A 22,500-nucleotide genomic window follows, 5' to 3' on the forward strand; every position below is an offset into this window, starting at 1 on the left:
ACTGATGCAGAGAGTCTTAGGCAGTGGTTCTCAACCTTCCTAATGCCGCGACCCTTTAATACAGTTCCTCGTGTTGTGGTGACCCCCCAACCCTAACATTTATCCATTTTACAGATGGAGAACACTGATGCAGAGAGTCTTAGGCAGTGATTCTCAACCTCCTAACGTTACCTAATGCCACGACCCTTTAATCATACAGTTCCTCATGTTGTGGTGACCCCCAACCCTAACATTTATCCATTTGACAGATGGAGAACACTGATGCAGAGAGTCTTAGGCAGTGATTCTCAACCTTCCTAATGCCGCGACCCTTTAATACAGTCCCTCATGTTGTGGGGACCCCCAACCCTAACATTTTATCCATTTGACAGATGGAGAACACTGATGCAGAGGAGTTCTTAGGGCAGTGGTTTCTCAAACCTTCCTAATGCTGCTAAGGGACCTTAATCACAGTTCCTCATGTTGTGGGTGACCCCCCCAACCCCAACATTTCTATCCATTTTGACAGATGGAGAACACTGATGCAGAGAGTCTTTAGGTGCAGTGGTTCTCAACCTTCCTAATGCCGCGACCCTTTAATATAGTTCCTCATGTTGTGGGGACCCCCAACCCTAACATTTATCCATTTGACAGATGGAGAACACTGATGCAGAGAGTCTTAGGGCAGGCTCTCAAACCTTCCCAATGTCACGCCATCTCCTTAATATTAGTTCCTCATGTTGTGGGGACTCCCCAACCCCTAACATTTATCCAGCCTTTACATATTGAGAATGTTGATGGTAGAGAGTCTTAGGTAGTGATTCTTCAACCTTCCTAATGCCGCGCTAATCTCCTTTAATACAGTCCCTCATGTTGTGGGGACCCCCAACCCTAACATTTATCCATTTGACAGATGGAGAACACTGATGCAGAGAGTCTTAGGCAGTGGTTCTCAACCTTCCTAATGCCGCGACCCTTTAATACAGTTCCTCATGTTGTGGTGAGCCCCAACCCTAGCATTTATCCATTTTACAGATGGAGAACACTGATGCAGAGAGTCTTAGGCGACCCCTGTGAAAGGGCCGTTCGGCCCCCAAAGGGGTCCCGACCCCCAGGTTGAGAACCACTGCTTTGGGCTGAACCAGCTCTCTTGGGTTTCTGTGTGGTTACTCCAACCCTCCACACACAACTTTGAGCACAGATCTCCTTCTGCGCAGTCTAATCTCAGGACGAGGCTGAAGAGCTTTACAACCTTTCCCCAGGGAATAACTGTTGGCCATGCCGGCTCATCGTTTGAAAGAATGTGGACCATCTGGAGAGGATTCAGCGAGGCCTCCAAAGATGATAACGGGCCTCAAAGGCCAGCCAGATGAAGAAAAGTTGAAGGGAGCAGATGAAGGGATACAAACATTGGTTATCCGATGAGCTTACCCCCAGCATAAAGCCTGCGCTTAGCTGTCTTCTTCCCAGCCCACTTATCCCAGAGGGAAGGAGGAGGAGTGTGGGGGCGATTTTCTGCCCCCCATACAACCCCACCGGCTGACACAGTTCTAATAAAGCTCTTGAACCATTCTTGAGACTTGTTATTGACTGGGGTAACAGACACTTACACGGTGTGCGTACGGTGCGCCGGTTCCTGCCCTGCCCCCGGGTAGCTACACGACTTCTTCATCCCTTTGGCCCCTAGAATTCCAGGATGGATAGAAGCTGAACAATAAAATTGCTCGGTAATCTGCTGCCCAAGATGGTATCTGGTTATCCGTCTGGGCTGGAATGAGACTGTTACAAGCGGCTATTTGGGAGAGAGGGTTTAAACATAAGAACATAGGAACAAGCCTGCTGGATCAGACCAGAGTCCATCTAGTCCAGCTCTCTGCTCCTCGCAGTGGCCCACCAGGTGCCTTTGGGAGCTCACATGCAGGAGGTGAAATCAACGTCCTTCTGCAGCTGCTGCTCCCGAGCACCTGGTCTATTAAGGCATTTGCAATCTCAGATCAAAGAGGATCAAGATTGGTAGCCATAAATCGACTTCTCCTCCATAAATCTGTCCAAGCCCCTTTTAAAGCCATCCAGGTGAGAGGCCATCACCACCTCCTGTGGCAGCATGTTCCAAACACCAATCACACGTTGCGTGAAGAAATGTTTCCTTTTATTAGTCCTAACTCTCCTCCCCCCCAGCATTTTCAATGGATGCCCCCTGATTCTAGTATTCTGAGAGAGGAAAAATTCTCTCTGTCAACATTTTCTACCCCATGCATAATTTTATAGACTTCAATCATATCCCCCCTCAGACGTCTCCTCTCCAAACTAAAGAGTCCCAAACGCTGCAGCCTCTCCTCATAGGTTGGGAATGCCTCTCCTCATAAAGTTGGGAATGGCCCTTGTGTCTCTGAATGATGCCCTGAAATGGCCTCCTGAGCTTCAGCCTCCTTCATGAAAAGGCGGCCGTTCCTCATCCTTAACAAGGAGGTGGTGTGGGAAATGACCACAGCATACTGTTCTACCCTCTCCAGAGGGCTACATACCAGGTAATCCACCGTAGCAAAAATGTTATGAGGAGTCACATGGCACCTTAAAGTAAAGGCTCCTGACACAGTGCCTGCGGGGGACTGTGGACCATATTTGAATGAACATAAAGGCTTTAGCTTTTGATTCCCAGCTCTGTCGCCTGAGCTGTGGAGGCTTATCTGGGGAATTCAGATTAGCCTGTACACTCCCACACACACCAGCTGGGTGACCTTGGGCTAGTCACAGCTTCTCGGAGCTCTCTCAGCCCCACTCACCTCACAGGGTGTTTGTTGTGAGGGGGGAAGGGCAAGGAGATTGTCAGCCCCTTTGAGTCTCCTGCAGGAGAGAAAGGGGGGATATAAATCCAAACTCTTCTTCTTCTGTAACTTTTGCTTGCTAAGGACTCCATAAGTGCTGAGTGGGTCAGTCACAGCTCAGACACCGGTAGCCAAAGATTGCAAAACTTGCAAGAACAACCGGACATGTCCAGTACAACTGGAATGTGTATGAATGAATGAATTTAGGGTACTGCGATACGTAACCTGATTCGGAATAGCCTACATCTTGTTTGTTTCAGCGTATAAAATATTTGCTTTCGGCACAGTTCCACAGAGAAACGCCTAGTGAGCACGAGCCCCGTTTCTCTCACAGGCAAACAACGAAGGTTTATTTCTGGAACTTTTGACAGCCCACAATTTAGTTCTTTGCTAAACAATTTGGCTACTCTGGTGGGACCCCGGGGAGCGACCCTTGCTCGTGTGCTGAACTCGTCCCGCTCGCCCGGAGACCGTGCACCCTCAGACTTTTTGTCCTGAGTCTCTGGGGACCGGTGAGACTTCGACTGGGCTGAGCAGCTGCTTTCTCAAGCCTACAACATTTGATAAGGCCCGGTAGTTCCAGACACTGGAGGAATCCTTGATTGCAATAAGTACATGGAAAACCAGTCTGAGCGGTGGACCGAGCGTAAGTCGCCGGTAACAGTGCTGCTGTAGCATATCGCCTACACATGAGGAAGTCAACTTCTAAGGAAGAGGTACAGATAACATCACTGTGTTGGGTACTGGAGAAAAAAGAATCAACTCCTGGGTGGGGCGGCGAGCATATTAAAGGGAAAGATATCTTGAGGTTATGTAGTAATTCTTGGCCAGAAAGCAGTGGCGTAGCGCCAAGGGAGTGGGGGGTGCGCAATGCACCGGGCGCGCATGTCCGTGCAGGGGTATGGTGAAGGTGTTAAGGGGCATTCTGGGGGCATTCTGGGGCGGGGGTGTGGCGGGGGCGCAGAGCACACGCATGCCCCGGGCACAGTTCCTCCTCACTCTGCCCCTACCAGAGAGATATTCCTGGTGGGTGATGGAGGGATATCAGTGTCCCGCCAAGGAGAATGAGATTGTAAAATTGTGATGGAAGGCTGCAAAATGCAAAGCTCAGGGGTTGTCTGGGATTCTTCCTGTTCACAAAAGCCATCCATCCCCTCCTTTTGTACCCGAGGAGGGGAGGCTGAACACTTAAATGATATTCCCCCAAGTAGCTGGCAAAGACAGGGCCAGGGGGCTTTTAGAGAAGATAGGTTATTCACCTCCGGTTTAGCACATTCTTCGTCTCCTGTTGCTAATCATACACAGACAGCTGAATATGTTTAAATAAAGGGGGAAAAGGGGAAAAAGACTAAAACCATTGAAGCAAAAGAAATACATAAGGAGAGTGATGTAATAGCCCTGATAGTAACGTCAGCACCTCCCCTTTATCCTAATACTAATATACTCTATCTAACCATTTCCATGGGGTGGGTATGTTTCCCATTCTGGAACCTATGGGACCAGATGGATTAACAGAAGTGTATGTCGCATGGTCAACTATGGACTTGTTGAACTGGAAACACCAGATGTCACCCCTGAGGGAAAATGCAGACGCAATGCAGAAGCAATTGCAAACAATTGTCATGACACATAAACCCACCTGGGCAGATATTCAAGTTCTGTTAGATAATGTGTGAACCCCAGAGGAAAACGAACTGCTGGTGAAAATCTTCTAGTTTAGAAGAAGAAGAGTTTGGATTTATATCCCCCTTTCTCTCCTGTAGGAGACTCAAAGGGGCTCACAATCTCCTTGCCCTTCCCCCCTCACAACAAACACCCTGTGAGGTGGGTGGGGCTGAGAGAGCTCCGAGAAGCTGTGACTAGCCCAAGGTCACCCAGCTGGCGTGTGTGGGAGTGCACAGGCCAATCTGAATTCCCCAGATAAGCCTCCACAGCTCAAGCGGCAGAGCTGGGAATCAAACCCGGTTCCTCCAGATTAGATACACGAGCTCTTAACCTCCTATGCCACTGCAGCAGAATTGGAGATACGCTTCGCCAGTGGCGTAGTGCCAATGGGGATGGAGGGCAGTACACCCCGGGCGCGCACCAGCACTTGGGCATGGTGGGGCGTACCGGGGAGTGGCAGGGCTGTTCCAGAGTGTTCCGGAGCGTGGCAAGGGCATGGCGGGGTCGCAGGGCGCATGCATGCCCCAGGCACCGTTCCCCCTCGCTTTCCACCACAGGGCCCCCAGTGGAACCTGTGACAGGCTGTGCAATGTGGAAGATTAGAGAATTATTGGGAGTACATTTTATTAGGAATTACGGAGGCAGTACTGGCATAATTTTGGAAGAATCTTTGAAGTGAGGCGGCGAATGGATGAAGACCCAGCTCCCTATCTAGCATGATCAGTGCAGGTCTTGCAACAGTCAAGCAATATAGATCTTGAAGCCACTGATAGCAGACAGGGATGAACACTTCTTTGTAGGATAAAGTTGTGAGGATTCTAGAAAAAAAAATCAGAAGATGGGTGGATGAAATGGAAAGTTATTGAGAGGTATCGTGGCAGGTTAAGTGAGTTAGTAGAACATTGATTATTAGCATTAAACCTAAGACCTAGTTTTGGGAACGCAGTGTAGGCAACCCTGTTAAGCGCTGTTAAACCCCACTGATTTTCAGGCGCGATCCTTTACCTGGGAGTAAGCTCGGTTGCTGGCAATGGGGCTTGCTTCTAAGTAAACCCTCCTAGGGTTGTAATTCACCTGTTCGAAGAGTTGCACGGTTGCTTCAAAGCAAAGCCACCGACTACCATCGAGCTTACTCCCGAGTAATGCATGCCTCAGAGCCAACCGCTTTTTCTAAACTAAAACCTCAATATTCAGGTTAAATTGCCATGTTGGCACTTTGTGATAAATAAGTGGGTTTTAGTTGTAATTTGGGTACCTCGGTCTCGAAAAGGTTCTCACCACTGAGTTAGTTTACAGGGGATGCAACCTTGGCACCCAGATGTTATGGACTACAATCTCCATCACATGGCCACCACATGCTGGCAATATGGGAATTGTAGTCCATAACATCTGGAGTGCCAAAGGTTCGCCACCACGGTGATAAGATGATATAGCCACCCAAAACTTCTTCTTCTAACGTTGCCTAGAAGAGCTATCTCCAGTCTTGACCCATCTATGTTGGCTTCGTATTTGTTTCCAGGCACACATCAAAGGGCTGGTACTGACCATTAAAGCCCTATCTTATTAAAAGACCAACACAATAGAAAGACTGACGAACCTACCCAACCACTATGGTCCTCTTTGGAGGCCTTGCTTCAAATACCTTCTGCAATTAGGTGGGTGATGTATTTTAGGTCTGGTTTAAATCGTTCTGTTGATTTTATGGTTGGTTTTAATGGTTTTTTAAAATGTGGTTTTTATTATGTATGTTTTAAGTCGCTAGCTAGTCCGGTGGCCCTTGCGAGGGCATAGACAGAATGTAAACTTGGCAAAATAAAATTAATTAAAAGGCAGCCCAAGGGCAGATATTTTTGGCTGGGATCTGTGTCCCGTGCCAGAGCCGCCTATTCTCACAGTTCTGTTTTCCTTCCATTCTCAAACAGATTTTTATCGCAAGCCCAGGTTTTTCACAGCGAGCCCTTTGACATGGTCAGCAGCCGCGTCATTCTTGACGACAAAGAAGGGATTGGGAAAAAGAAAAGAACAGAAGATGGGGAAGAGAGGAGGCATCAAAGTCGAGTTTGACTGAGTCATCCAGAAACAATCATGTTTGTGAAGCTAGTTGAGCTTTGCAACAGCTGAGGACATCCGGCAGGAAAAGTTCTGCCGCAACAGCTTTTTCCTTGCCGAGTATCAAATCCCCATCAGCCTCGTTCCCAAACTTCTGATAGCGAAGGACAGTTTCATTCAGAACTGAATAGGAGGTACAGTTTGCTCTTTGCAGCCCAAAGAGTGTAATCTTTGAACCAAACCAGATAAGAGGAGAGACCAGCTCGGATTCCCCCCCCCCTTTTTTTTTGCCAGAGCTGGGTTTATTCACAGTTGTGTTTCACCCTTCCACATGGCTAGTTGCCACTGCCCCAAATTTTCGTCTGTGGACTAGCCGAAGAAAGGGAAAAGGCAAAATGAGAATGAATAAAGAGGAAGGCAAAGGAAGGCAAAATAAGGGGAAGAAGAAACCAGGAAGGCTGGGGAAATGAGAACAAAGAAAAAGACAGAGGAAGGGAAAAGAAAAAAAATGCCTTGAAAAGAATGACTAAGAGATCGCTCCTACCACCAATGATAGTGAAGAGAAGAAGAGAAGAAGAAGAGTTTGGATTTATATCCCCCCTTTCTCTCCGGCAGGAGACTCAAAGGGGTTTACAATCTCCTTGCCCTTCCCTTCTCACAACAAACACCCTGTGAGGTGGGTGGGGCTGAGAGAGCTCTGAGAAGCTGTGACTAGCCCAAGGTCACCCAGCTGGCGTGTGTGGGAGTGCACGGACTAATCTGAATTCCCCAGAAGAAGAGTTTGGATTTATATCCCCCCATTTCTCTCCTGCAGGAGACTCAAAGGGGCTGACAATCTCCTTGCCCTTCCCCCCTCACAACAAACACCCTGTGAGGTAGGTGGGGCTGAGAGAGCTCCGAGAAGCTGTGACTAGCCCAAGGTCACCCAGCTGGCGTGTGTGGGAGTGCACGGGCTAATTTGAATTCCCCAGATAAGCCTCCACAGCTCAGGCGGCAGAGCAGGGAATCAAACCCGGTTCCTCCAGATCAGATACGCGAGCTCTTAGCCTCCTACGCCACTGCTGCTCCTTCAATAAGATTGAAGGATCTGCTTGCCCTAAATACCAAAGCTCCCTTCTTTCACAAAATATATAACTGGGGGGCTTATTCCCCCATTATATTTCTGGCAACCATGATTTTTCTCTAACAAAATGGTTCTTATTACCTCCCTGCAGGGGTGTAACGAGGCAAACTGGAGCCCTGGGCAAAACCTGAGTTGGATCCCCCCCCCCCCCATGGGCAGCCACCCCACCACAACCAAAAAGTTTTTTTGCACCAGGTCATTGGTGATTGAAGGGGGTGCATTTTTAGACATATCGCCACCAATTTCAGCGTATTGTCAGGAGACTGTCCTTATGCTACCCCCCAAGTTTGGTGCAGTTTGGTTCAGGGGGGACAAAGTTATGGACCCTCAAAAGGGTAGCCCCCATCTCCTTAGCTCCTATTGCAAAGAATGGGGGATGGGGCACCCCCTTTGAGGGTCCATAACTTTGCCCCCCCTGAACCAAACTGCACAAAACCTGGGGAGTATCATTAGGGCAATCTCCTGATTAGACCCTGAAAGTTTTGAGACTGTGTCTTCAGAAATGTGCTCCCCCCAGCCTGCAACCCCCTAATGTGACACGTCTCGCAAAACAGTGGGACAAAGCCCCACCACTTCTTTATCACTACCCAGCTAGGGTTGCCAGTCTCCAGGTGGGGGCTGGAGACTTCCCACAATTCCACTGATCTCCAGATGATAGAGACGAGCTCCTCTGAAAAAAATGGCTGCTGTGAAAGTGGGTTCTTTGGCGTCACACCTCCTGGGGTCCCCCCACGTCCCAAACCCTGCCCTCCTCCGGCAGCTCCGCCCCCAAACCTGGAGATATTTCCCAAGTAAGAGTGGGCAAGTCTTCTCCCAGTGTTGTTTGGAATAAGATCCAGGGCTCAGCCTTAACAGGACCAACAGCTCTGGCTACCCTTCAGTTTCTTGTATGGGCTTTGCTGCCTGGCTTGGTCTGCAGAGCTATTGCAGCCACTTGGGTTCAACAAGGCTTCGTCTCCATCTGGGAGTCTTCCTGGACAATGGCGCCTGAAGACGCTTCCAGAAGTCCAGTAATGAGACAGGAGTCTTTTTCAAGAGTTGACTCTCTAGGAGCAGGAGTGGTTAAGAGCGGGTGCGCTCTAATCTGGAGGAACCGGGTTTGATTCCCCGCTCTGCCGCCTGAGCTGTGGAGGCTTATCTGGGGAATTCAGATTAGCCTGTGCACTCCCACACACGCCAGCTGGGTGACCTTGGGCTACTCACAGCTTCTCGGAGCTCTCTCAGCCCCACCCACCTCACAGGGTGTTTGTGGTGAGGGGGGAAGGGCAAGGAGATTGTCAGCCCCTTGGAGTCTCCTGCAGGAGAGAAAGGAGGGATATAAATCCAAATTCTTCTTCTTCTTCTTCTTCTTCTTCTTCTCCTCCTCCTCCTCCTTCTTTTTCTTCTTCTCCTCCTTCTCCTCCTTCTCCTCCTCCTCCTCCTTCTTTTTCTTCTTCTCCTCCTCCTCCTCCTCCTCCTCCTTCTTCTTTTTCTTCTTCTCCTCCTTCTCCTTCTTCTCCTTCTCCTCCTTCTCCTCCTCCTCCTTCTTCTTTTTCTTCTTCTCCTCCTTCTCCTCCTCCTCCTCCTCCTTCTCCTTCTTCTTCTCCTCCTTCTCCTTCTCCTTCTTCTCCTTCTCCTTCTCCTTCTTCTCCTTCTCCTTCTCCTTCTCCTCCTTCTCCTATAGGAGAGAAAGGGGGGATATAAACCCAACTCTTCTTCTTCTTCTTCTTCTTCTTCTTCTTCTTCTTCTTCTTCTTCTTCTTCTTCTTCTTCTTCTTCTATCTAGGAGAGATGAAGAATTCAACTGATCCCAGCAGTGGGGAACAAAGTTCCAGAATTACAGTGGGTTCTCCAGATTGCCGAGATTGCTTCTGCTGGTGAAAACGGCTGCTTTGGACCATCCCCTCCCCCGCTTTCCCCGGACTGACCCCAGTTCTCCAGGCATTTCCCAACCTGCAGCTGGCATCCCTATAAGTGGTCTGTCCTGTGCTACAGCAGCTGCTCAGGAGAGTGAAGGGCTAGGAAGGAGCTGGGGAGGGTTGGAGACCTCTGGTCTGGGATTCCCTAGAAAAGAGAGAAGGGGGCTCCCAAGGTAAGGTTGCCAATTTCCAGGTGGGCTCTGGAAGTCTGCTGGAACGACCTTTTTTATTTTTTAATTATTTTTATAGTATTTCATTCATTCATTCATTCATTCATTCATTCATTTATTTATTTATTTATTCGACTTAATATACCGCCCCATCCCCAGAGGGCTCTGGGCGGTGAACAACACAAACAGTGTACATAAAATCATTAAAACATAATTATCATAAATATCAATTAAAAACAGCGAATACTTCCTAACATAGGCATCCCACAAAAGTCAGTGCTTACCATGACTAAATCTCTCCCAGAAAAAGAGGAGAGAGAGGAGATGATAAAACCCGATGATATAAGGGCTCACATGGATCAAGACCCATATGGAACAGTGTGTGTGGGGGGGGGGGGGCACACACTCAGCTGAGCCCTCTGTAAAGGTTCGGTGGAATAACCTAGTCTTTACAGGCTCCCTATGGAAATCACCCAAATCCCGCAGTGGTGGGATTTTTTCAATTAATTTTCACAATATAATTGACAACCATAGAAAAAAAGATATGGAACAAAAATAATTCGAAATGGATAGAATAGAGCCAAAAGGAACATCTACTCAAAACTGCATTAGTATAATCATAACAACTAGACATAAGAACAGTTTTTTCCCGAATGCCATCACTCTGTTAAACAAATAATTCCCTCGATAATGTTAAACTATTTATTATATACTTATTATAGAATTACTGCACTACTTTTTTCATCATTCCTATTACCCATCTCCTCCCACTTATGAATCAGTAAGGACTATAGCTCCAGCTGACATTTTATTTTATTTTATTTTATTTTATTATTTTACATTTTATGTTTTCATTACTACTGATTGTTTCCTGATTGCTTACTAGACCTATATGACAATCATTAAGTGCTGTACCTTATGATTAAGTGCTGTACCTTATGATTCTTGACAAATGTATTTTTCTTTTATGTACACTGAGAGCATATGCACCGGAGACAAATTCCTTGTGTGTCCAATCACACTTGGCCAATAAAGATTCTATTCTATTCTATTCTATTCTATTCTATTCTATTCTATTCTATTCTATTCTATTCTATTCTAGTGGATTCCAAGGTGACATTCTAATATTATCAGAGAAACCATCGTGCAATCTTTAAATCGCTATCTTCCGTCCGCCAACTCTGCCCCGTCTTTACTGGTCAGTCTTTTATATCTTAATCATTATCAAATTTTAAATCTACCAGTTGTTTTTATTTTTACATGATCGATTCAGTTTCAGATATGAAATAAAGTTCCCATCTTTCATCAAATTCATGTTTTGTCCATCGACTTAATACAAGGTTTGCTAGTCTGGCCATTATAACACATTCTCCCGTTTATCTTCCCCAAGTACTATAATAAGATCTTTATCGGATTTCCAACAGCATGCAATAAATAAATGTCAACATAGTTCATTAAAGCTTCTTAGGAAATATTGTTGAAGGCTTTCACAGCCGGATTCAACTGGTTGTTGTGGGTTTTCCGGGCTGTGTGGCCATGGTCTGGTAGATCTTGTTCCTAATGTTTCGCTGGCAGCCACAGAGCCCTTCGGGGATGGGAGCGGTATAAAAGTTTAAACAATAAATAAATAAATAAATAAATGTTAGGAACAAAATCTACCAGACCATGGCCACACAGTCCGGAAAACTCACAACAACCACTTCTTAGGAAGGTTTTCCAGTAAGGTACCCAATAACATTGTTTTTGCAATTAGAGGAAATTTAAATGTAATTATCTTTTGCATTTGCACAAGTACTTCTATCCAATATTTCTTCTAGGATGACTTCCAGATGGCAAAGGATAGCTTTGAAGGGTGGGCTAGATGCAGTGGTGGGATTCAGCCGGTTCGCACCACTTCGGCAGAACCGGTTGTTAAAATGGTGCTTGTAAACAACCAGTTGTTAAATTATTTGAATCCTGCCACTGGTTATGTGACATTGTACCTTGCTGAGAATATTCCCTTCCCCAAATCCCACTCCCTCCAGGCTTCACTACTCAATCTCCAGGCATTTCTCACTCTGGAGTTGGCAACTCCAGGGCTGGTTTAACCTAAGGTGACCAGATGGTCACCTTCGCAAACCAGTACAGGCAAGTGGCCGCGCGCGCACTCAGCCGCAGGAGCGCACTGACTTCTGGGGCGCTCCCGTTTCCCACCCTGTCACAGGGCGGGAAATGGCAGTGCCCCAGAAGGCGGTGTGCTCCTGCGGCCGTGCAGGAGGCTGCCGCACTGCCTTGCGCCCCAGGAGGCAGTGCGGCAGCCTTCCAAAACCCGGGACATTTGCAAAAACCTGCGGGACGCGGGAGAAGTTGTTTCAAGGCGGGACTGTCCCACCAAAAGCAGGACATCTAGTCAGCCTAGTTTAACCTCTACATCCAAATGGAATGAACCAGGAAGGGGTGTAGGGGCAGAAGGGGGCAGAATGTATGGAAAGCAGGAGAAGGACGCAAGGCTGCCTGGCTGGGAGCTTGAAATTTAATCATAGGCTCTTAACTTGTTTAAGGTAACTGTGACATTTGTATGGGAACTAATAAGGGCGGGAGACTTTGGTTCTGAATGGTAAATTTTAGAATGTATTGTTTCTGGGCTGGGTTTATTTGGTGGGTGCTTTCTTTCAAAGCCAGCGAACCAAGAGCTGACCCGGAGGAAAGAAACGGACTTGGGACTGGCAAATTGTGAAAAGGGGGACAGTTGATTGTTAAACTTGACCAAGATCACGATTTTACTGTATTAATAAGTTCCACGTTGATAAATGCTAAGTTAAGTGAAAAATTTTAAAAAGATAAAAAATGGTTTTCAATTGTTTTGCAAGACTCGTTCCAAGTTCTGCTCCACAGAGCCCCCCAAGTTGAGATGACACTGACACTAAACTGCACTATTTAGGTCATTAGAAAGGTTCTTTGCCAGCTAGGAAAAGCACAAGGCCTCGGCCTAGACAGATGTTTACATTAGGGGCACAACATCAGTGGAGAATACACTTCCCATTTCCAGAAATAGCAAAACTGCTTTCAGTGCTTCACGTGGAGCCCTGTATGGACCTATTGGCCATGCTGGAAGGGGCTGATGGGAATTGTAGTCCATAACATCTGGAGTGCCAAAGGTTCGCCACCATGGGGCTATGACAACTGAGATACATTTGGAACACCCTAGTGCAGCGCAAGTGTTGAAGAACCCCAACACTGTACGGTGGTGAGAACCACACAGGATTGCGAAGAGCTCCAAGCGGACCTTGATAAATCAGGTGAGTGGGCTAAGAAATGGCAAATGCAGTTCAATGTAGCAAAATGCAAAGTGATGCACATAGGGGCAAAAAATCCAAACTTCACATACATGCTACAAGGGTCAGTGCTATCAGTCACAGACCAGGAAAGGGATTTGGGCGTCTTAGTTGATAGTTCCATGGGAATGTCAACTCAATGCATGGCAGCTGTGAAAAAGGCAAACTCTATGCTGGGGATTATTAGGAAAGGAATTGAGAATGAAACTGCAAAGATTGTCATGCCCTTATATAAAGCAGTGGTGCGACCGCACTTGGAGTCCTGTGTTCAGTTCTGGTCGCCGCAACTCAAAAAGGATATTGAAGAGATAGAAAAAGTGCAGAGAAGGGCAACAAGGATGATTGAGGGACTGGAGCACCTTCCCTGTGAGGAGAGGCTGCAGCGTTTGGGACTCTTTAGTTTGGAGAGGAGACGTCTGAGGGGGGATATGATTGAAGTCTATAAAATTATGCATGGGGTAGAAAATGTTGACAGAGAGAAATTTTTCTCTCTCTCTCACAATACTAGGAACCAGGGGGCATCTATTGAAAATGCTGGGGGGAAGAATTAGGACTAATAAAAGGAAACACTTCTTCACGCAACGTGTGATTGGTGTTTGGAATATGCTGCCACAGGAGGGGGTGATGGCCACTAACCTGGATAGCTTTAAAAAGGGCTTGGACAGATTTATGGAGGAGAAGTCGATCTGTGGCTCCCAATCTTGATCCTCCTTGATCTCAGATTGCAAATGCCTTAGCAGACCAGGTGCTCAGGAGCAGCAGCAGCAGAAGGCCATTGCTTTCACCTCCTGCCTGTGAGTTCCCAAAGGCACCTGGTGGGCCACTGCGAGTAGCAGAGAGCTGGACTAGATGGACTCTGGTCTGATCCAGCTGGCTTGTTCTTGTGTTCTTATGTTCTAACACAGCAGGCTCTTCTTGCATTTCTCTGTTTACGCATGAGAAGGCACTCCCTCCTGAGTGTGCAGGTTTTCTGCAGAGAACTCTCCCAGCCTGGTTCAGTTAACTCTGCCCATCAACTTATTCTTAAAGGCACAAATCATAAAGGCTCTTATTCTTAAAGGCACAGACCTCATGACACTCAGTAGTCAAGATTTCTGGCTTATTCTTTAAACTGCACTTTTATCGATATTACTGTTCCAAAAATAACTACCCCAAATGAAACAGCAAAGCCAGTTGAATCCCTGGACCACATGCTACCATAAAAGAAGACATTGCTACAGCCGATAGTCTCTTTCCTTCAGACTCCCTGTTGCTGCCGCCGCTGCTGGAGAACAGAGAGGCTTGTTATTTCCAAGCACTCTCTGTTATATGTTGATATGTTGATATTTCAATAGAATGCAGAGGTCAGTATGTCTTGGCTAAGTCTGTCTGAGTAAGTTTCTTTTCTTTCATTTGCTGGCAGTATGGAAGGGGGGTGAGGGGGGAGTGCGTGGATGGAAGTGGGAGGGAGTGGGAGTGAGTGGAAAGGCTGGCTATGAGTGGAGGGAAGATTTCTGGGGCAAAGCTGTGCTCACTGGCAAATCTGCTCTCTCTGGGGGTGAAGCAAAATTAAAATAGTGATTGCCGTGGAGAGAATGAAAAGTGGAAGCGGGGCTTGAAGAAATACGTCTGTACAATTAATCTTGCTGTGACAGACATTTGCCCCCATCACATAGCAAATACGTGCATAATCAGCCTATGTCTGAGCAAAACCGATTCCTCCCATCTTCGTTGGATTTTATATTATCTAAAGGTGCCACGATTTAGTACTGTTGCTACGCTATTGTATGACTTACTATGATGTGAACTGCTCCAAGCCTGTGCAAATTGGAGGAGGGGAGGGGGAAAGTCTAATAATCAAATAAATAAAAAATTTAAAATAACCAAGGCCAACCCTGGTTAGCATGTAAGATTTGACGAGATGAGACTGGTGTGGGCTATCCAAGTCAGATTCGCTCTCTTCTATTGGAAAACCAACATCCAAGGCGAATGAATAACTGCTCAATGGCATCATCGTGGTTCTGAAAGTGGGCGCAGCCTCCAAGTGGGAATTGGGAATCCCTCCTCCTGAATGTGGATATGGATGCAAAGAAACGTAGAACACATCGGGGTGCTGTGTGGTTTCCGGGCTGTATGGCCGTGTTCTAGCAGCTTTCTCTCCTGACGTTTCGCCTGCATCTGTGGCTGGCATCTTCAGAGGATCTTCAGAGGACCAGCCACAGATGCAGATGAAGAGAATGCTGCTCGAACACGTCCATACACCCCGGAGACCACACAGCACCCCAGTGATTCTGGCCGCGAAAGCCTTCGATAATAAGTAGAACACATCCTTGTTCTCCACAAGATTTCTTTCAAGTTAATCCAGTGTTGTTAATCTGATATTGGATTAATGTTAGGGTTGATTGTCAGATTGATAATGTCGTTGCTACTATGATCAGCCCTTTTGTATCGTTATGTTATTGTTTGTTTCATTATGTTGTACACTGCCCTGAGCCCTTCAGGGGAGGGCAGTATATCAATTAAAATTCCAATTCCAATTCTAAATTCCAAGTTGAGAAGCATCTTGGGGTTTTTTTTCCTTTCACAGCCCAGAATTGGTAAGTAGGACCAAAAGGGAGTGTCAAGTATTTGACTCCAGATGGCCGCAAAGAAATGTCCACAATACATTATAAAAAGAGAAGATAAATGTTGACACTCTCAGTATGATGTGGGCAGCAAGCACTTGGCACTATCTTTTCTGTGTTTCTTTTCATACCACTAATGGTTGTATAGCTACCTATTCTATGTAGGTCGAGCTCTGTATGAGTCAGTAGGTGCCTCTGAATTAGGGATGCAGCCTCCAAGTGGGAATTGGGAATCCCAAACTACAGAGATGAGTTCGCCTAGAGCAGGGGTCTGCAACCTGCGGCTCTCCAGATGTTCATGGACTACAAATCCCATCAGCCCCTGCCAGCATGGCCAATTGGGCTGATGGGATTTGTAGTCCATGAACATCTGGAGAGCCGCAGGTTGCAGACCCCAGCCCTATAGGGAACCTAACAACTGTACTAATTAATTACTATAATAGTACTAATTAATAGTTAGTTGGTTGGTTGGTTGGTTGGTTGGTTGGTTGGTTGGTTGGTTGGTTGGTTGGTTGGTTGGTTGGTTGGTTGGTTGGTATTATTACTATAATATACTGTTAGGATATATTATCATCATTTTCTGGTTTTCTTATCTGTTTCTTTGCAATAAACAATTTGGCTCCTTATTTAGGGTTAGGACTACATTTGACTAATTTAATTTTTCTATTTATTAGCAGTCCTATTTAAAATTGTGGTTGTTGATGCGTTTTTATCATCATTTTTATATATTGTAAGCCGTCTTGAATCCCACAAGGTAGAAAGGTAGCTAATAAAATAATATAAATATTAATTTCTGTATTCTCTGCCACACGCTGATGTTATACTACACAGTTTTTGTAGGCTACACAAAAATGTGTCTAACTGAACAATTAAACACACCATGGGTTTTTTAAAAATTTTCTCTCTTTCTCACAATACTAGAACCAGGGGGCATTCATTGAAAATGCTGGGGGGAAGAATTAGGACTAATAAAAGGAAACACTTCTTCACGCAACGTGTGATTGGTGTTTGGAATATGCTGCCACAGGAGGTGGTGATGGCCACTCACCTGGATAGCTTTAAAAAGGGCTTGGACAGATTTATGGAGGAGAAGTCGATTTATGGCTCCCAATCTTGATCTTCCTTGATCTGAGATGGCAAACGCCTTAGCAGACCAGGTGCTCAGCAGCAGCAGCAGAAGGCCATTGATTTCACCTCCCGCCTGTGAGCTCCCAAAGGCACCTGGTGGGCCACTGCGAGTAGCAGAGAGCTGGACTAGATGGACTCTGGTCTGATCCAACTGGCGTGTTCTTATGTTCTATGTTCTTAAAAGGCATCGTTGCAGAAGCAATGGGTTGGAGTGCCATACTGGGACTGATTATACACCGGTGCTCTGCCTCACAGCAAGGGTACATTTCCTGTGGGGCACAGATTTCGTTGCAAACGCATTCTGCATGACAGCATGGCCGATCACGGAAGCCCCGCGGTTAGCAAGAGCAGGAAACCCCGATGTTTTCTTTCACTTTGGGGTTTCTGCTACTTCCTCCCCCACCCCCCCCACCCCCACTCCTCGCAGGCATTTCCAGTGAATCTATGGCCAAAGACAGAAAATATCACTCCAACCAGTAGATATTGATATAACATTGTAATATTGCTATAAAAATTTTAAAGGCTTCAAAAACAAAGCTGGCAATCTTGCAAGGATTGGGAGCAACACAAACCTGGGGGCAGGCAAGATGCGCAGCAAGCAGTGGAGTGCCTCTTCACAGGGGTGGTGCAAGGGGGAACTGCGCCCGAGGCACACCCCGGTCCACCCCCATCCTGCCCCACCACACCCCCGGAACGCCCTTCCCACACCCTCACATGGCCATGCGCCCGGTGCGTCGCGCCCCTGTCCCCTTGGCGCTACGCCACTGCCTTCTCACATGTATGCTGAGAAACACTAAGACACCCCACTATGGCCCCACTGCGCCCCAAGGAAAGTCCTCCATTCATAATGGGCCCAGGAGACCCAGATTCAAATCTTGACCCTGCCATGAAGATCTCTGGGTGCCCTTTAGCCAGCCACTGTTTCTCTCAGCCCAAAGGAACCCTGTACACCAGGGGTCGGCAACAGCAGTGGCGTAGGAGGTTAAGAGCTCGTGTATCTAATCTGGAGGAACCAGGTTTGATTCCCAGCTCTGCCACCTGAGCTGTGGAGGCTTCTCTGGGGAATTCAGATTAGCCTGTGCACTCCCACACACGCCAGCTGGGTGACCTTGGGCTAGTCACAGCTTCTCGGAGCTCTCTCAGCCCCACCCACCTCACAGGGTGTTTGTTGTGAGGGGGGAAGGGCAAGGAGATTGTAAGCCCCTTTGAGTCTCCTGAAGGAGAGACAGGGGGGATATAAATCCAAACTCCTCCTCCTCCTCTTCCTCCTCCTCCTCCTCCTCCTCCTCCTCTTCTTCTTCTTCTTCTTCTTCTTCTTCTTCTTTTGACTCTGAAGGCACCCCTGGAATTCGGACAGGGCCCTTTGGGTTCAGCCACAAAATCCACGCAGCCAATTAAATCTCCAATGGCCAGTCAGAAACCTTACTGGGCAAAGCTCTACCCAACCCCACCCACTTTCTAAAAACACTTGTCGGGGATCAGGAAAGATCTTGGTGAGTACCACGGCACCCAGGAACCCCCTGTTGGGGACCCCTGATGTAAACAACTGAGTGCTTCAGAAGAAAGGGAAGAATTAAAATATAATTGATAGACACTGCAGCTGTACTGATCAGGATGAGGATGAAGGGATAGGGTGAAAAGAAGAAGAGTTTGGATTTATACCCCACCTTTCTGTCCTGTAAGGAGACTCAAGGTGGCTTACAAGCTTAATGTACAGGTGAATTGGATTTGTGTCTTGCAAATACACAGACCAAGGCAGGAACCAAGCACAGACTGCCCACAACAGACACCTTGTGAGGTAGGTGGGGCTGAGAGAGTTCCGAAGAACTGTGACTAGCCCAAGGTCACCCAGCAAGAATGTATGAGTGCGGGAACACATCTGGTTTACCAGATAAGCCTCTGCCACTCAGGCAGAGGAGTGGGGAATCAAACCCGGTTCTCCAGAATAGAATCCACCTGCTCTTAACCACTACACCACACTGGCTCTCTTCCTCTTCAAGTCTGTGGTTTTGCAGATGGAAAGAGGGCTGTTCTTAACTCTAAAAACGAGGGGGAGGAGACGCCCTCTCCTTTGTTGGAGGAGAAAGGTGACCATCTCTCCCCCTGCCATGTAGACTTGATATCAAGCGGAGCCCTGCGTGGCTGCCAAGATGGCAGGAGTATCAGATCACAGGCATCAGATCTAACCTCTACACCTGATACTAAACACACTGCTGACCTGACTGTACACATGCACATTTTTCTGGACCTTTTCAGGAATTATGTCCATGTGGACTAGGAAATCACCGTTCCTCACATTTTGGGAGAGCACAGTAGCTACATTACACCACAAGCTCCTGATATGAAAAGAGCGTTTGTAAGTATTAGCCACGACATGTTCACGTCACAAATAAACCTGGGGACCTCTACCTGGATATGCTTTGGGTTTAAATCACACCTTCAGCCGGGGGTGGAATATGTGTACCCAGAGACAGGGGTGTAACGAGGCAAGCCCTGGGCAAAACCTGAGTTGGATGCCGGTCCCCCCCCACCCACCCACCATGGGCAGTCACTCCACCACGACCAATTTCTTTTGCACCAGGACATTGGTGCCTGCAGGGGGTGCATTTTTAGACATATCAGCACCAACATTTCAGCATATCATCAAGAGACTGTCCTTATGCTACCCCCCAGGTTTGGTGAGCTTTGGTTCAAGGAGTCCAAAGTTATGGACTCCCAAAGGGGGTGCCCCATCCCCCATTGTTTCCAATGGGAGCTAATAGGATATGGGGGCTACAGTTTTGAGGGTTCATAACTTTGGCCCCCCTGAACCAAACTGCACCAAACCTGGGGGGGGGGGTAGCATAAGGACAGTCTCCTGATGAAACGCTGATATTTTGGTGCTGCTAGCCTGAAAACTGCACCCCCTGCAGGCCAAAAATGGAAAACCACTAAAAATACCCAAAAACGAACCCAGCACAAGGTGGTGCCCTGGGCAGCTGCCCACCTTTCCCCATGGGCATTACGCCCCTGCCCAGAGAAATCGTGTACAGGGATTGTTCGTGAATTCACTGTCATTTGTGCACAGGCAAAAAAAAGTCTCTCCTAGTTATGCTCTTATGCCATGTAAGACAGTAAAAATTATCCATTCACTGAGGAGCCTACTGGGCATGTCTCTGTATGAATCACTGTTCTGGGTGTGCCTACTGACTGAAAGCAGGGAAGCCACTAGGTTTGCAACCTTCCAGGTAGAGGCTGGAGTTCTGGAATTACCACAGATCTCCAGACTAGAAAGATCAGTTCACCTGAAGAAAATTATAGCTTCAAAGGGCAGGCTGTATGATGTATAACAGAACCTAGGAGAAATCGAAGTCAATCTCCTGGAATTTCTCAGATCAGCTAACACACAACATGCAACATCGTCCAACGGCAGTCAATTCACCTGTACATTAAGCTCCACCGAATGACCAAATTACACCCGATACAGTGATGTAGAACTCAGCAGAAGCTGCCTGGGGGAAAAAAGGCACGAGCACAGATTCATTCAGGGGTACAACAGCTGCCCTCTGTAAGTGGACTCTCCTGAAACTTGGCTTTCCCCTTGAATTTTTAAAGTGCTTTTTAACACTGTAAGAGGATAGTATTTGTTTTGTCATGACATGTTTTGACAATAATAGTTTGATTTGCAGTCTGTGCTTGGTTCCTGCCTTGGTCTGTGTATTTGCAAGACACAAATCCATGCTAATTCTGCCCACTTTTGCCAACATCTGGATCCTGGGAATCAACCAATATTTATAAAAAACCTTGCTCTGAAACCATAAAACATCACTGTCAGACGTACAGGCAAGAAAACACACAGCCCATTAGCTGAAGGTTTCAAGTGGACTAGACTGACTGATGAGGACTTTTTCTTTTTTCCAAAAAAGAAATGTTTATAAGCCAGGCTAAGAGCTTGCTAAAAAGGAACTTCCAAATATGTAGAGGTTTGAAAGCTGAACAGACAGAGAAAGATTACAATGAAAAAAAAATCCCTGGAGGGGAAAAGGAAGATGCCACAGACAAGCTGATCTGGGGATAGCAGAAATTAAGGACCACAAGGCAGAATATGTCTATGGCTGTGTTTTTCAAGGGACAGTCCTGGAAAGACACGGCTGCATGGGGAAATGGGGAGTCCCCTAAATGTTTCTTTTTTAATTCCCAAAGAGGCCCCTCTGATCTGCAAGTCCCTCTGCTGCAGGAAACACACCCTGTGCGTGCTCAGAGGCACACCCCATAGGGGAAAGGGTCCGTTTTGCATAATGCTGGGATTGAAACCAGTTCTGGGATTCAGCCCCAAGGATCACCAACTCATCCTAAGCGCTGCTGCGGTGCTTCCTGCCCAAACGAAAAACCGGTAAAAACATTTTCACCCCCGCAGCCTCCAATTCCAGAATATACTTTCCGTTGGCTCTTTTGTGCAGAATTCTATAAACAGCAAGCAAATTGGGCTGGATTTCTTTCAGAAATCCATTCTGGGTGCTGTGATAAGAGAAACATCACTCTGCACTCACTCAGAGGCTCCCTATTCATACAATTCCACCTAAAGCTTGGCTGGTATGGATGCTCTCCCAAAGGCTGGATTTTTATTGAAAAATAACAATAAAATGAAAATGAATTGAAAATAATAATAAAATAATAATAAAATAATAAAAAGGGAAGAAAATGTTTGCCAAAACCCTATTAGATGGTAGAATGTGATAGCCCAGTTGGGAATTCCCACAAAACAGCACAAATGCAAGCCTCAATTTTAGCCACGCACTCTGCACATGGCTTGAGGCACTTTCTGCCTTTAATAAAGGGACACACTTGAATTAGAAAACACAATGCAGGCAGGGTCCCGAGCCAAAGGCCAGGTTGCACTAAAACCCCGCAATTCATTTTGCAAAACCGAGTTCACCTTGAGTGAAGAAAGGCAGCACCAAAGCATTTTAATGAAGGCAACCCGAAAAGCAAGCATTTGCAACCATCCATTTTACAGCCCACGACTGAAAAGAGTCAAATTTATCGAAGCTGACACCCAGAATCTAGCCTGAAGATCAGAGGGGCAGCTGGTGATCCTCTGAACATGTGCAAAGCCATTCCTGTTTTCGTACCACTTCATCAACCCACCCCCAAAAAGAGCTGGAACGAAGGTAAACATTTAGTCTAGAGGAAGCATCTTGCTCATTGCCGTGTGTTCTTGTTGGAAATCCGATACAGTTACAATTTTAAAAAGAACTTAAAGAGAAAAGTGGACTTTCGCCTGCTTGGCCACCAACCTTGGGATGTTTCCAGACTCCACCACGAAGTCCTTCTGAAGAGAGAAGTGGTGAGAGTCATCTGGCTGCGTCTCTCTCCCTCTTTTGGCTGCATCTGGCACCTTCAGACAGAACAGATGAGTGTAGCAAGAGGGGAGGGACCGAGGGAAAGAGGAAGGCTCAGCCGGCCCCATGCTGGCTCATCCTTTCCCTGTCTCTAGAGAAAGGGTCACACTCGTGCAGCATGGAGTTCTGGCCTGTCCCCAAGGGAAAATGACTGGTGGTGACATTTGGAAGAGGATGGGGAGGGAATTCAGGGGGCGGCGAGCAGAAGTGCCAAAAAGACAAGGGCACCCTGGAAACCCCCCGCCCACGCACCCATCCTTTCCCTGATGTCCAAGACTGCAGGGCTGAGATCGGGATATGAGTCATGGCAGAACATTGGAAGGAAAGAGGGAGCCATCCATCCAGAGGTGGGATCCAGCAGGTTC

At 47.0% G+C, this 22,500-nt stretch overlaps 1 protein-coding gene across 1 annotated transcript in view; it reads right to left on the minus strand.

Moving 5' to 3' along the window:
• The window catches only part of TBXA2R (thromboxane A2 receptor), a 45,253-nt gene extending 23,080 nt beyond the window's left edge, over positions 1-22,173 (minus strand). The window contains exon 1 of the mRNA XM_048497750.1: positions 22,031-22,173. The gene's annotated coding sequence lies outside the window, so the exon portion shown is untranslated. The remainder of the gene's footprint in view (positions 1-22,030) is intronic.
• Positions 22,174-22,500: the final 327 nt, after the last annotated feature.

This window comes from Sphaerodactylus townsendi, linkage group LG05 (genome assembly GCF_021028975.2).
Source record: "Sphaerodactylus townsendi isolate TG3544 linkage group LG05, MPM_Stown_v2.3, whole genome shotgun sequence".
In the NCBI taxonomy this organism is placed as follows: Eukaryota; Metazoa; Chordata; class Lepidosauria; order Squamata; family Sphaerodactylidae; genus Sphaerodactylus; species Sphaerodactylus townsendi.